Source organism: Chanos chanos, chromosome 1 (assembly GCF_902362185.1).
Source record: "Chanos chanos chromosome 1, fChaCha1.1, whole genome shotgun sequence".
Lineage (NCBI taxonomy): Eukaryota > Metazoa > Chordata > Actinopteri > Gonorynchiformes > Chanidae > Chanos > Chanos chanos.
Genome location: NC_044495.1, coordinates 21,398,736 through 21,412,210, shown reverse-complemented (window position 1 = coordinate 21,412,210; position 13,475 = coordinate 21,398,736).

Sequence of the window (13,475 nt, the reverse complement as noted above, 5' to 3'; positions counted from 1 at the left end):
TATGAAGCCTTTACAGAAACTTACAATGAATGCTGTTTCTGAAACTGTAGAAAGCCTACCAGAGGCACTGTCTTATCAAAATACTCCACTGTACAAACGCATATTTTCAAATTAACTCCACAAATTACGTTTACTAAACTGAACCCATTTGCTGCTGTGTTGGGATGTGCTGTATTGGATCAACTGAATTATTATTTAAAATGATTACCTCAAAATAACCTACGGTTTGCTTAAGCACCAAAATATTGCACAGACCTCTGCCAGTGACTCAATCTCACAGTAACCCGATTAATGTAATTTGTTTTGACACACAGACACACAAGGTAAAAATGAACAACATTACCTAACAAGAGAAAAGCAAGAAAACCCAATCCAAGTGTAAATATATAGCTGCAAGTGGCAGTTAGCTACGTCCAAGCAGAATGTACCGGCTGGGAACTATGCTGCCACAGCTCCACTTATCAGATGAACGGGACAAGTCATTCATACAAGACAAAGTGTGGAAAATAACGACAGCAGGCATACTAACTGAGAATTATGGACATTTTCACTAATTACTTCATTTTAGAATCACCTAATGACTGAGAAACTTTTGTAAGCCAGTTTGTAATGTGGTAGGGTGTATGTGTGTCTTGTTTACTGAAAATAGCACAATGTGTTCTTTATGTGAAATGTAAAAGACATGTACTTAGTTACCCACATATTTAGTAGTAATTTATAGACCTAAAGTTGGGCATGCTATCGTGTGATCACTACTGAAAATGCTTTTTAAGAGACAAGAAGTCTGTACACATCTTTTGAAGGAACAAAACAAAGCTCATCAAGGGAGGCTGGGCATTGCATCCTCTCCTTATGGAGAACTGATGAAGGAGGACTTCAATGAGACAGGGCATAAGAAGGTATTCCATATGTGTAACTACTGCAGTCAGACTCTGAACAGCTGTGAGCACTCAGAGAATAGAGTCATACTAAAGATATTCATCACACTAAATCAGCTGACAGCCAGCATTTTAAAGTTCAACGGTTTCTGTTGCAGTCTATAAAGATGACATTGTATTTAACTGTTTTTAACTTAAATTACAACCTCTGAGGACATGCAGGGTTAGATTTTCTAAAATATGTGTACATTACAAATTTGTCTCTTTATTTGAAGGCTGTGTTGAATGAAAATGCTTTAGTACCACTGTGAAAATCTTTTACTGGTGTTTTCCTGTCTTTACTGATTAATCATTTTCAGTCTTTCATTTCCTGCTGCTTGCCATCTCATTTCTGTAGCGGGGTGAATTCTGATACAGAAAAACTTACTGTCTTCAGAGTATGAAAAAGTCTCAGACCTGCTCAAAAAGGTGAGGTCAGCCCCTCTCCAGTTCTTACCTGATGTTCAAAACAACCACTCTGTTTTCTTAGCATGTAGTATTTAGAAATCACTGCCACTCAATGTTAGAATGTTCTCCTGTCCATATGTGGTTCTGAGTATCTCTTTGTGCCATGGGCCAGACAATGTAAGATGTTTTTCTTCTAAAAATCGAAGATTGCAACAGTGGATCGGCATGTTATTTGCAACTATAAAAATTTCAACATTTCTACTTTGATCTATGGCCTAGGACTGAGTTACAAAGGCAGGGTTTGGAGGAAAAAAGAATTCAAAATGGCCAAAAAGCAAAATGGCTTTTGAGAGAGAGGAAAACAATCATCTTCAGAGGGGGAATTTCTTCTCAGAAGGTACATAAAAGTACATTTAATGTAGCCTAATATATGCTTGTTTAAATGAGTTGTAACACTACAGTGTTCCCTACAGACCATCTGATTTAAAGCTAGTACTAGGTTTGGAGCTAAAATTTTCACTAAGATTCATTAGGATCAGATGTTGAGAAACCCGTTAAATATCTGTCAAAGGCTAATAGCTGTTGTGGTTTTTTTTTTTTTTTTTGAAATACCACTCGTTCATTGCAAATACTGTTGAATCCTTGGAGAAACACATAGCACGCAGCATTTGGTTGAGGAATTAGAGACGTTTTTAGATATTTTCCTGTTATCATGCCACCTAAGGCATGAAGCCAAATCTGAATTTGAACATGTGCCCAAAATTTGGTGAGGACAGAATTGGTGAAGATTTGGTGGATAGTGTTCTTGCTTTACAGCTATTTTGTCAAAAAGGCCATGCCCACAACATTCAATCAATGTGTGGTGGACATATTATTTTGAGAGTTCAATATCACAAATACTGAAACAAAATGAGAAGTCATTACTGCAACAAAAGCATGGATGAAAAGCACAAAGAGCTAAGAAATGCACAGGTGGTAGGAAAAAAAAAATGTCTGCCACATTTGCCTGAATTGGCAGCAGCCCTTACATGGTGTGGGATAGCCGTTAACCAATGGACACAGTGATGATTGGAAGAAACCAAGTGTACAGAAGAGTAAAACATGTTAGGGAAAGTCTCTTAAACGTGCCCTAAATATTTATTAAAATGATACTTATCAGATGAAAGGAACCACCCAGAGACAGATTCTTCTGTGCAGAGATGACATAAACTCAGGCATGTGACTGGGCACTCACTCATTACACTGTCACCAAATTTGACCAAAATCAGACATCCCTGTTTTTTATTTGCATGATTTCCCTCCACTTTCATTATAACCTACCAACAGACTTATGTGATTTTGTATAAATAATGGGGAAATGAAGGCGCCGTTAGATTGGGATTCAGTGGTGTAGAGTAGTCTACAGAGCCATTCTCAAGCTCTGCTGCATTTTTGAACTTTAAACTTGTGACCTCGGTAAGCTTGTCTGAGAACCAGAGGCATGTACGTGAGCCCGACCTGAACTGTGTCACCATGGCAACAAGCCATCTGCTCAGCAACGCGGGAGGTACAAGGAAAAAAGGAGGAGAATGCAGGCATGCTGCGCGTTAGCACCTCTGACTCGCATGCATACGTGTCCATCCCATACCTGCACTAAACGCACATGAACCATAAACACCAACGCACTCAATAAAAGCATCAAAAACAAACACACCGCTCGTATATTCAAATATGCAACAGCGACGTTATCAGCAGCAGAGCAGGCTGAATGTGCGAACCATCAGTACCGGGGATTGCACAAAAAGCACTGACTGGATGGACTGAATGGAACATCTTTGCTTCAGAAATTCTGCAAAGTCAGTTTGACCCACTGGATTAAAACATCTTGACACTAAAACGGTTTAAATGAGTGCTTCATTAAACACAGACACTTTTAATTGCATAGAAGTACATTGGAAGTGGTTCCAGCCATACCATCAATATTCTGCAGTCAGGGTCTCAGATATTACAATACCCATACACTCACTCACTATTTGTACCAGTACTCTTTTGCTTTCTCCTCTACATCCAATGCTTCTCCTCTCCTTTTCTACCATTTCTGCCAGCCTTCCTTATTCTCCTCTAGCTCACAACCCTATTCATCTGATGTGAAATTAATGCTAAAGCAATAAGAGTAAGGACGATCCAAAGTCTCTCCCCCCTCCCTCTCTCTCTTCTAGATTCTCACTGAAGGAGAATGGAGGAATCTGAATTGGTGTGTCTAGGGAATCATTATCATGTGTCAGAACAGCCTCCCACAATCTGCTTGTTCCACACACACACACACACACACACACACACACACATACACATACGGTGCTTAATGAGCAGAATTACATCTCCTGTAGTTAACAGAATTTGTGTGATGAGCAGCAGTCTTACTGAGAAAGAGTGTGTGTGTGTGTGTGTGTGTGTGTGAGACAGAGAGAGAGATAGAGAAAGGGAGAGAGAGGGAAAGAGAGAGAAAAAGAGACAGAGATAGAGAAGCAATAGAGAATCACATGATATGACACTGTGTGACAGCACTTCTGTAATATACAAGTATAGAAACCTATTTCAGGGTGATAGGGAATCAAGGTTATAAACGACAATTTTAAATAGTAAGTCCACACTTAGTGTCATGGCCATATGTAGCTTAAAACAAAGAAGAAACCGACAGAGTTGTACGAGTGAATCGCTGTTAAACTGTACTCAGTTCAGTAGGCTGAATCTTCTCTAGACAGAGCTTGGTGCATTGGGTTGGTTGTGTGTTGACAGCCTCTAGTGTAGAGTCCTGGTAAATTAGATATTTACTGCTGGGTGGAGTATTTATTCAATCATGTGTTACACCCTTCCCAAGTTGTTCATTAACGAAGATAATAACACTTTACAGAACAACCCCCCAAAAAACAAAAACAAAAACAGAACAAAAAGCTGGATGTGGTCTCTCATTTCTGAACACCATGCACACATCTAAAGACACAGACATGGTGACAAAGAAAGAAAGAGACATGGACACACAGAGAGACACAGACAGAGACACACCACCCACTCAAGGATACATACATTTGCTGGAGAAATCCTTCATTTTGTAAACCTTCACACCATCACTGACAAAACCGGTTGGAGAGTGCTTTAGCAAACAGCTGTCATACACACACTCATATGTAAATAGATATATAGATGGATATATGAATTGATAGATAGACAGAGAGAGAGAGAGACAGAGACAGAGACAGAGAGAACAGTCCTTAGTCTCTTTTGAGCTCAAGTTTCTTGCGGCAAGAGTGAACACTGCCTTAAGTTACCACCAGACTAAAGGAACTTCATCTGGACCTCAAAGGGTCCAGGTTTTACCAAAGTGGGGTTGTGTCCATTAAGATTGCTCCAGACTTTTATACAAAGAAATCTCACAACTAGTTACACTGAGCTGTGTTGTTCCACTGTGTTGCTACTCTGAGATGTTTCACTACTCTCTGTTGTTGCTCCTGTCTATGCTGTTACTCTGTGTACACTATGACTCACTGCTCTTAGGCACACTGTCATATTTCCCTATATTATTACATGGCAGAATGTAACAGTGGGCTTTGTGAACTCTTATCTGAACTGATGACAGGCTGTATACGTCTGTGTCGCTACAGTGGATATCTACGATATGACAGAGTTCTGTCTAAGCTGGAGACATATTGGTTTTGGGCTGGATAGCTGCCAATACTGCAACCCAACATCAAATCAAATCTCTTTCTGTCTCTCTCTCTCACACACACACACAAACACACACCACATTTGTGTGGACTGTTTGGCATGTAATATGGATTTGGGATGCTGAATCAGCCCATTGGCTCCGTTGTGTGCGACTGCAGGTGGAGGCGAGGTCTTGCACCCATCTTTCCTCTGCACTTCCTCTTGCTGAGGAAACCATTTCCTGTTCTGACACTGGAGCAACCCCCGCTACCTCCCATATAAAAGACTAAAAAACCTGGGAACTTACTAAGACATATTGGAAAATTCAAAGTAGAGTCATCTCACTCACACATATCTCTACAGAGAAAAAGGGTGTTTCTAGAATGATTAGGGAGCTCAAGGTCAAACAATAGATTTATAAGGGTCAGTGAGCATTGAACATATGAAACAAAACACACAAAAAGAGTGAGAGACTAATACATGGCCTACACATGCTGACACACACACACACACATACACACACATATATATAGTGTGAGTGTGGGTGTGCTGGGGTTGTGGCTTGGTTAACTGAGAATAGCAACATCTAAGAACAGCTACTTATGACCATCACTCATAAGAACCACAGTCTGAGTCATATAATGGTATGACTTAAAGACTTTGGTCATTCCATCTGAAATCACGTGGACTTTGACATCTACCACCACACACTGATCTGAAATGATTTGTGTAGTTAAAGATAGATGAGGATATCTGTATAATGGTTCTATTAGAAATATAAATTGATTTGTGAAAAGTAAATCTAATTGATTGTACCCAGCACAGATGCTTTGATTATACAGTTGTCCAAAACTCCTCACTGACAAATGATGAGGAAATGAGAAATTCCAACAAATGACCAAAGACCACTCCTGCAGCCATGGCAAATACTCTGAATATACCTTTTTCTGGCCCTGCTCCTGTTTCTGGATGAGACAATGTGAAAGATGAGAAAGAAAATATCATCCATATGTTTTACCTCCAAGAAATAAGATTAGACATGTAGAGTTAAGTGTAATGTATTTTAATTTGGTTCTTTAAAGGAAAAAAAAAATCTGTCCCCCAAAGCAACTCCAAACCACAGCCATCAAATGGGCAATACATGCACTACATGTAATCACGGTTCATAACATCTGAATTGCCCATTTTGTTAAACATCATTTATTTTTGGTGAATTTCAGACAAGGGCAAGGTGAGGATTTAGGCCCATCTCTGAGAAAGCACTAGAAAGGCCAAAGAAACAGCACTCAAAATGGCAGCTTCACACTAACTGATCATCAAAGGGAACCATTTTTATATACCAGCGGTATACTGGGGATGATCAACTATTTTTTACCAAACATTCTGTGATTCCTGTATAGTCAAAGAGTACATCTCAGGTGCAATCAATTCACTTCATTTTTTCACAAATCAAATAATATAAATACAAAAATCTTACAGGGATACTTATCTGACCCAAACAAATCATTAATAAAAAAAACAATGAGAGGTGGTGGGTGTCCTGGTGCGTGATGTGACAAGGAATGACCAAGTTACACAACCCCCCCCCCCCCCTCCTCTCACACACACACACACACACACACACACACACACACACACACACACACACAGGCTGCGGGCAATGTGTCCACAGAAAAGGGCATAGGGCAGGAGGTGCCTACTGTCAATCTGTGTTTACTTGCTCAAAAATGATACTTCAGAGGGTGTCACATGCACAAACACATACAAGGACACATTCACACACCTCAGTGTAGTTAAAGCATCAGGTTTCATGTTCTGACAGGTTATAGTGCCTTTAACAACCACGAGCAGCAATAAGGGGGGCCAAGCAGAAACGTGACAATTTAGAAGTTTACTGTACATTATTGACTGAGAGACACAAATACTGGAGGACCCTAATTACACCTATACACATAAGAAGCAGTATAATCATTTCCAATTATACAAATATGACAAAAAAGGCTAAGGATTTAGACATTTTCACTAATTCTTTCATTACTGCATCATCCAGTGATGAACTTGAATCATATCTTTCAAGATGCTTTTCAATCACATAATGAGTATGTGTGCCAGGTTTCTTACTATGGAACAATGAATTACTAAGGACTATGTTTTGGTAAGACCAGCAACACCCCCAAAATTTGATTGGCACGTGGTAGTTATATTGTTTTGAAATTTCCAAAGTTTTATTTTACCAACAATTCAGCTAATGACAACTCAGTATACTCATCAAGTTTGAAACACCCTCAGTAACTGCTAAGTCTGTCATCATTCTCTCAACAGTTGCTGGTGACCTTCACAAAGGTGACCATGGAAACCTTCAGCCTAACTGGACTAATGGTGAAGATGTTAAATACAGTCGTCATTATCTCCCTGCTATGATGCCAGGTTTTGACAGTGATCTACTATAAATTGTATATTGTGCAAGAATTTGGAAAAAGTGCTTATGAGATAAGAGCTGTTTTATTCAGAGGAGCAAGGACACTCATTTGTGATTAGCATGCGGTGACTACATTGTTTTGTAAGTTCAACATTTTTTGGATGACTGTTGAGGTCAGGACACCATCATTTCCATCAAGTCTAATTTTGTGTTGCTTTGGCAAACCGTTATCCCTATTTTCTAAAAGTATGTTTGTGGTTGACAGCTTAAACCAGGGAGTATGCACGAGATTAAGGTGGTAATTTGCCACAGCTACGTTTTATCTTTGACAAAAGTGTCAGAAGAACACAACTGTGTGACCTTTAACAGAACATGTGTAATGGGGGTGCAAAAAAAAATACCACAAAGCCATGCAGCTCCTGAAGAGGTGCCGCAATCTTTCAGCATTGCCTAAAACAAACATACAAACAAACAAACAAACAAACAAAAACCTAATAGAAATCTAATAACTGCAAAAACAACAGAGGGCTTCCTACTTGGACAGAAGTAATGATGAACAAAACTAGCATCAGCCAGTAGTAGCCCTCCACTAGTAAGGATGCATGTGTGCACACTCGCCCTGTTGCTCTCTTTCTCTGGCTATGTGCTGCAGTGCCCATGTGGGGTTTAAAGGGTACATTTGACAGCCATCACACCCACATGCCTGCAATCTCCTGTTCACAGACCCCGTACCAGCACACACAGTGTCCTGCATACATGCACTCAAACACCTGCACCCACAAACAACTTAAAATTATATTTATGTTTAATCCTTAGTATACACACACACACACAACGCATGAGTACACATCTGTGTGTCCATACACAACCCATGTTTTTGTGTATGTAAATATATTTACACACACACACACACACACACACACACACACACACGTATGTGTGTGTGTGTATACATGTACATAAAGCGAAAGGGGATCAATCCATACTCTGAGGTAGTGCTGGATTTCCAACACACCTGACAAATGCAGTTGCTCTTTCAGGAAAATACAACAGCTAAACTAATGAAGGTGATTTAAAGATAAGATCCAGCATGCTTAAAAAAACCTACAACCTCCCCATTTTTGCATTTCATACAGCAGTCTCAATGCCGCCATGTTAAACGTCAGTAAGATTCTGATAAAAGACCAATTTACAGGTACATCGTTGCAGATGGGTTTGGTCGCAAATTCATCTCCATTTTAAGACAGGTGCTCTCTTTCAGAACATCAGGGAATCATCTGGAGATAACCTGTCTCTCAGACTGGGCGTGCTCGCCTTCGAACGAGATGTAAAGCCTCACGTACAATTGCAAGGCGCTTCTTTTCTACACATACACCTGTGTGCAATCGGCATGGGTAGGGGCAGTTGCCATGGAGCCCCCAGGATACGTGCGCTCCATTTTTAATCGATTAATCGTTGTTAAATATGCTCCCGTAGAGCTAGAGCGCAGAGATTGCCGCGCTGCGCATTTCTGCTAGGATGCGCACAAGGGAAGGACAAACACGAGTATAACGGAACAGGACAAATACAGTTTTTGTTTTTAAAATGACTTAATTCTCGCACATACATACACTAAGTGAAGAAGGCAATGAAATACAACATCGTAGAAATACCTTGACACAATTTACCTGTACAACCAGGGAAATACATTTACTCGTAAATAATTAAAACGTTATCCTATAGGCTGCCGGAACCGATACACGCCCCGCGTGTGGTGTTGAGCAGTTGCCAGGTAGTCTAGGCGGTAGTCAGTAAATCAGGAGTGTGAGATTAGTCTACTCCAAGGAGGAAACCTCTTACCTTTCACTTGGCTCTCATACTCCGTGATGATTTCCTTGTCCTTCTTGAACTTCGTTGTGGTGGACATGTTAAGTGCTTAGGGTTTGGATATACGCTATACAGATAAATAGAGAGAATTCTCCGTCCGCTTCTGGTCCAAACCTTTGTGCTGCTCCTCAGCGTGTCTCTATTGTGGCCGATGCGTCATGGCAAGCCACAGGTTCGGCACGACACGCTCTCAGTGGCAACAGTATAAACCAGTAGTCCTCAAGGTAGTATTGACAGTCAACCCTATTCTTACCTTATCCTACAACTACAAGGGACATTAAAGGTCCATTGCTCCGTACGGTTTCAAGATCCGTTGCAACATCCAACAAAATTATAATCCAAAGGGCGTTTTTACAGCTATAAAATCAGCTGCGCTCTGGGACGACCCGTACGTCTGAACACAGGTGTTATCGCCTTTTGATGTAGATTAAATAGAATACAGTCGCTGTTTGCTAGTAGGCTAAACGCCAACGTTAGGAATACTCTTACCACACACCAGAGGGTCTAGAGGATGGGAGGCGAAGCACGCGGTCCCTAATCGGGAGGGGTGTGTGTGTCTGAGAGTGCGAGTAAAGTGTAGGCAACGCTGCTCACGCCTCCAAGGCTGTCTCTACACTCGTCAGTACTCTATCGCTATTAGGCTACGTTATGTTGAGTTTCATACATTTAGGTTCCTGAGGGCGGTGTTACAAAGTAAAAGCACACCATGTGCATGGATTAGGTAGTCTATATTTTCATGATTCTTGAGGAAAGAACCAACTGCCACACAGTCCGTGTAGGCTGCATCCGCTGATATCAATCTTTTTCGAATAACGTTCAAAGTATTTCATTTGAAATACTCAGAAGTGGATTAAGCTTGTAAAATGCACCTGTGCAGCAATACTTTACAAATACATTATGACGATTTACTGGCTTTAATTGTACACATATTTCGCATTGTCGATCTTCGCAAAGTGAAAAGCTTTAATTAAGAAGACAGGTTAAGAAGGTGAGGATCTGAATCTTAGCATTGTTTATTAAAGTTTGCAGTGGTTACTCAAGCCTTGAGTCTAAACAAATTACTTGTCAAATAAACGTTCCGTCATTTGTCGATTTCGTTGTATATTCCACCTGTCACAGCGTAAAATTTACCTACAACAGGGGGAATTACAATTCTATACGTTCATAATACTCTCTGATTAGTCCCATGTCATGTAACAGTCAGTTCCATGCGTTTCGCTTAGGGGATTTCAGGTAGGGGGCTCTGAATACTGTACAGCTTGATAGCTATGGTTGTCGAGTATTTGGCACCCACGTCATGCATATGTCACTATTAAATTTAATTTATTCTTAACCGCCGGTAATATCCCACTGGTTCATCATGACAATGAACAGTTACTCGTCTTGCATCAAATATAGGACGACAATGTCTGTTTAAAAATCCATCTTTTTACAACCTCGTGTTCTAGTTTTGCTGTAATAAGAATGCACCTTACGGGTTTGCTACCTTTTTAGGGAACAGATATTTCATGTTTAGTGATGTTCGGATAGATTGTTATCACTACAACTGGATACGAGAAAATCCGTCCAAACCCACTTATCAGTATCATAAAAAATTAAAGGAGAACCTCTATCGGCACTACAGTTCTGTTAGTGCAGAGGGTACAGATTTGGGTGCAGGGGGCGGAAGCGGGGGAAAAAAGATTGATGGTGATTATATCACATGCTTAACAGCCCTCTGGACTGAGCTGTTACCAATTAACGGGTAATTGCTTAATTGGCGCGATTTGTTGCACTTATTCAAAGCAGAGAACGACCAGCGAGCTGTAACAGTCGCAACTGTAGGCTATAGCCTATTCAAAGGCTCTAATGGAGGGTTAAGGACAAACGGTATAGACTACACTTAAGACGACACTTGATAGTTCATAAACGACTATGCAGGGCTGCAGAGCATATTTAGTGGTAGACATGGTCAGTTAAAGAGTCTGAGGCTAAATTTTCAAGGTCAATGGAAAACATACTAGAAATAATAAACATAGACTTTAGGCTGTGAATAAAGTATTCTGACAAAGAGAATGCTGTATTGGTGTGTGTATGTATGATGTACACTACTATGCAGTATAACTGGCCAAATGATCGCTTTGTCATTTTAAACAGTATTTGACCTATACACTCAATTGAAGTAGGCAGCTGTTAAACAGATTGTACAACACTGCCCCATGGTGGTGTATAATATGACTGCAACAGGGGGGCGTTTTGACCTTGTACGACATCGCCGTTTTTCAAGAAAAAAAAAAAGAGAAAAAGGGGGGCATGAAGCAGCAGGGGGAGACAGAGACTAAAGGCTTACTCTATGAATAGGGTCTGTACTAATAATGAACTCCATGTATTTAGAGAACCCAGTCAGAGGCTGGACTGGAGGTGGGTTGATCATAAAGCCTGGAAGATGAGAACAGCTCAAACAGAGAGAAAGTGTGTGTGTGTGGGCTCTAATGTCCTAGACTGTTTGCTCTGTCTGTTATTTCAGATTACATTGGGACCTTCACACCTACCCACACACAACTTTGACACTGAGTACCCTCCACAACGCTACTATTGTAATGTGAGTTCAAGTTTTAGAGAGGTGCATATAGACAATATTCTTCTTCTTCTTATTATTATTATTATTATTGGTGATAGTAATTTATACATTACCCTACGATTTTGTAGCAACATTGCCCCTGAGGCTCCTGGGTAATTTGGTTCCTGGATTATGTGCATTTCCTGCTCAGACATAGAAGAATAACACCCAGCAGGGTTAATCATCTTTATTCTTTGGGCATCCTGTTACTCAGGATATGACTAAATGAATTTTTTTATACAAAGGGCTTCACAGAATCTTATATAGTTCTGTCCGTCTACCCTTAACCAGACATGAGCAAGACATAACAGCAAAGGTTTGGAAAAGTTAAAAAATACTGGGGTCACTAAATGTATTTCATGACATGGAGGTAGTATGTATTTGTATGAATATGTAAAATATAAATGAAGATGTGACTGACATGTTACTGAAACTCTAAACTGTATTTATCCTTGCAAGTTTGTCAGAACAAAGAATTGTGTTAAAAAAAAAAAAAGTAAAGCATTACTGCAGCTTCCACAGACAAATATGTCAGGAAAGGTCTGCATCAGGTGCTAACTGTGAACAACAACAACAACAACAAAAAGGTATTGTGGGAGCTTAAGGAGACCAGAAAGAAACTGAATGAATGGAGCTTTACTTCAATGTACTTGACAGCGTTATGGATGATTTATAGCCACTTTCTCATCATGTGACATCTGGGTTGTGGTCACTTGTGCATGTAGCACATACTCTAATGAAGATCACCTAGCTGAATGTTGGCATACTATAGGACATGGGCAAAATAAACATACAGTCTGTGTCAATGTGTTTAAAAACTCCTTTATCTCTATAACTGCTTCTATATTAGGCTGTGTTTGGATAACTGTGCCGGTAGTTTGAGAAACTGTGTGCCTATTGTAAGCTAACTATTGTAACTTATGTCACTGTGTTTGTGTAACTGCCTGTCTAACCACTGTGCATGTTAGAGTCAGATATTGACAGTCATATCCACTCCAGATAAAAGTTACAAGCCTCTTGTTCAGATGTTCAAAGCACATTTCAGGTTTCAGATAGTGATGTCATCCCCTAAAACCTTACACAATGCTCTGGTGCAACTTCTTAGCTTGCTTGAAAATGAAGTGAGATGAATAGAGCACAGAAAGTCAACCTGTCTCTTCTGCTTCCTAGAGCTACCACATAATAGACAGCACACATCATATTAGTGTCAAACAGATGTCAGGGCAGTTATGCAAACAACCCTAACATGATGAGTACTTGTGGAGATGGTTATATGTCTGTGTGTGTGTGTGTGTGTGTGTATGTGTGTGTGAGATGACCCATTGATTTTATTGAGATGCGGATGCTGTTTTAACATCCTTGGCAAAACTAATGTTTTCATACCATAATGAACATGACTGAGCATGGCCGAGGCAGAGGCCACTGTAACATAAAGAGAACAGTACACAGACACACACACACACACACACACACACTCTGCATGCCCCTTCTCACTCTTCCCCCCCTCCCCTCCCCTCCCCTCCCCTACCCTCCCCCCTCTCTCTCTCTCTCTCTCTCTCTCTCTCTCTCTTTCTCTCTCCTGCTC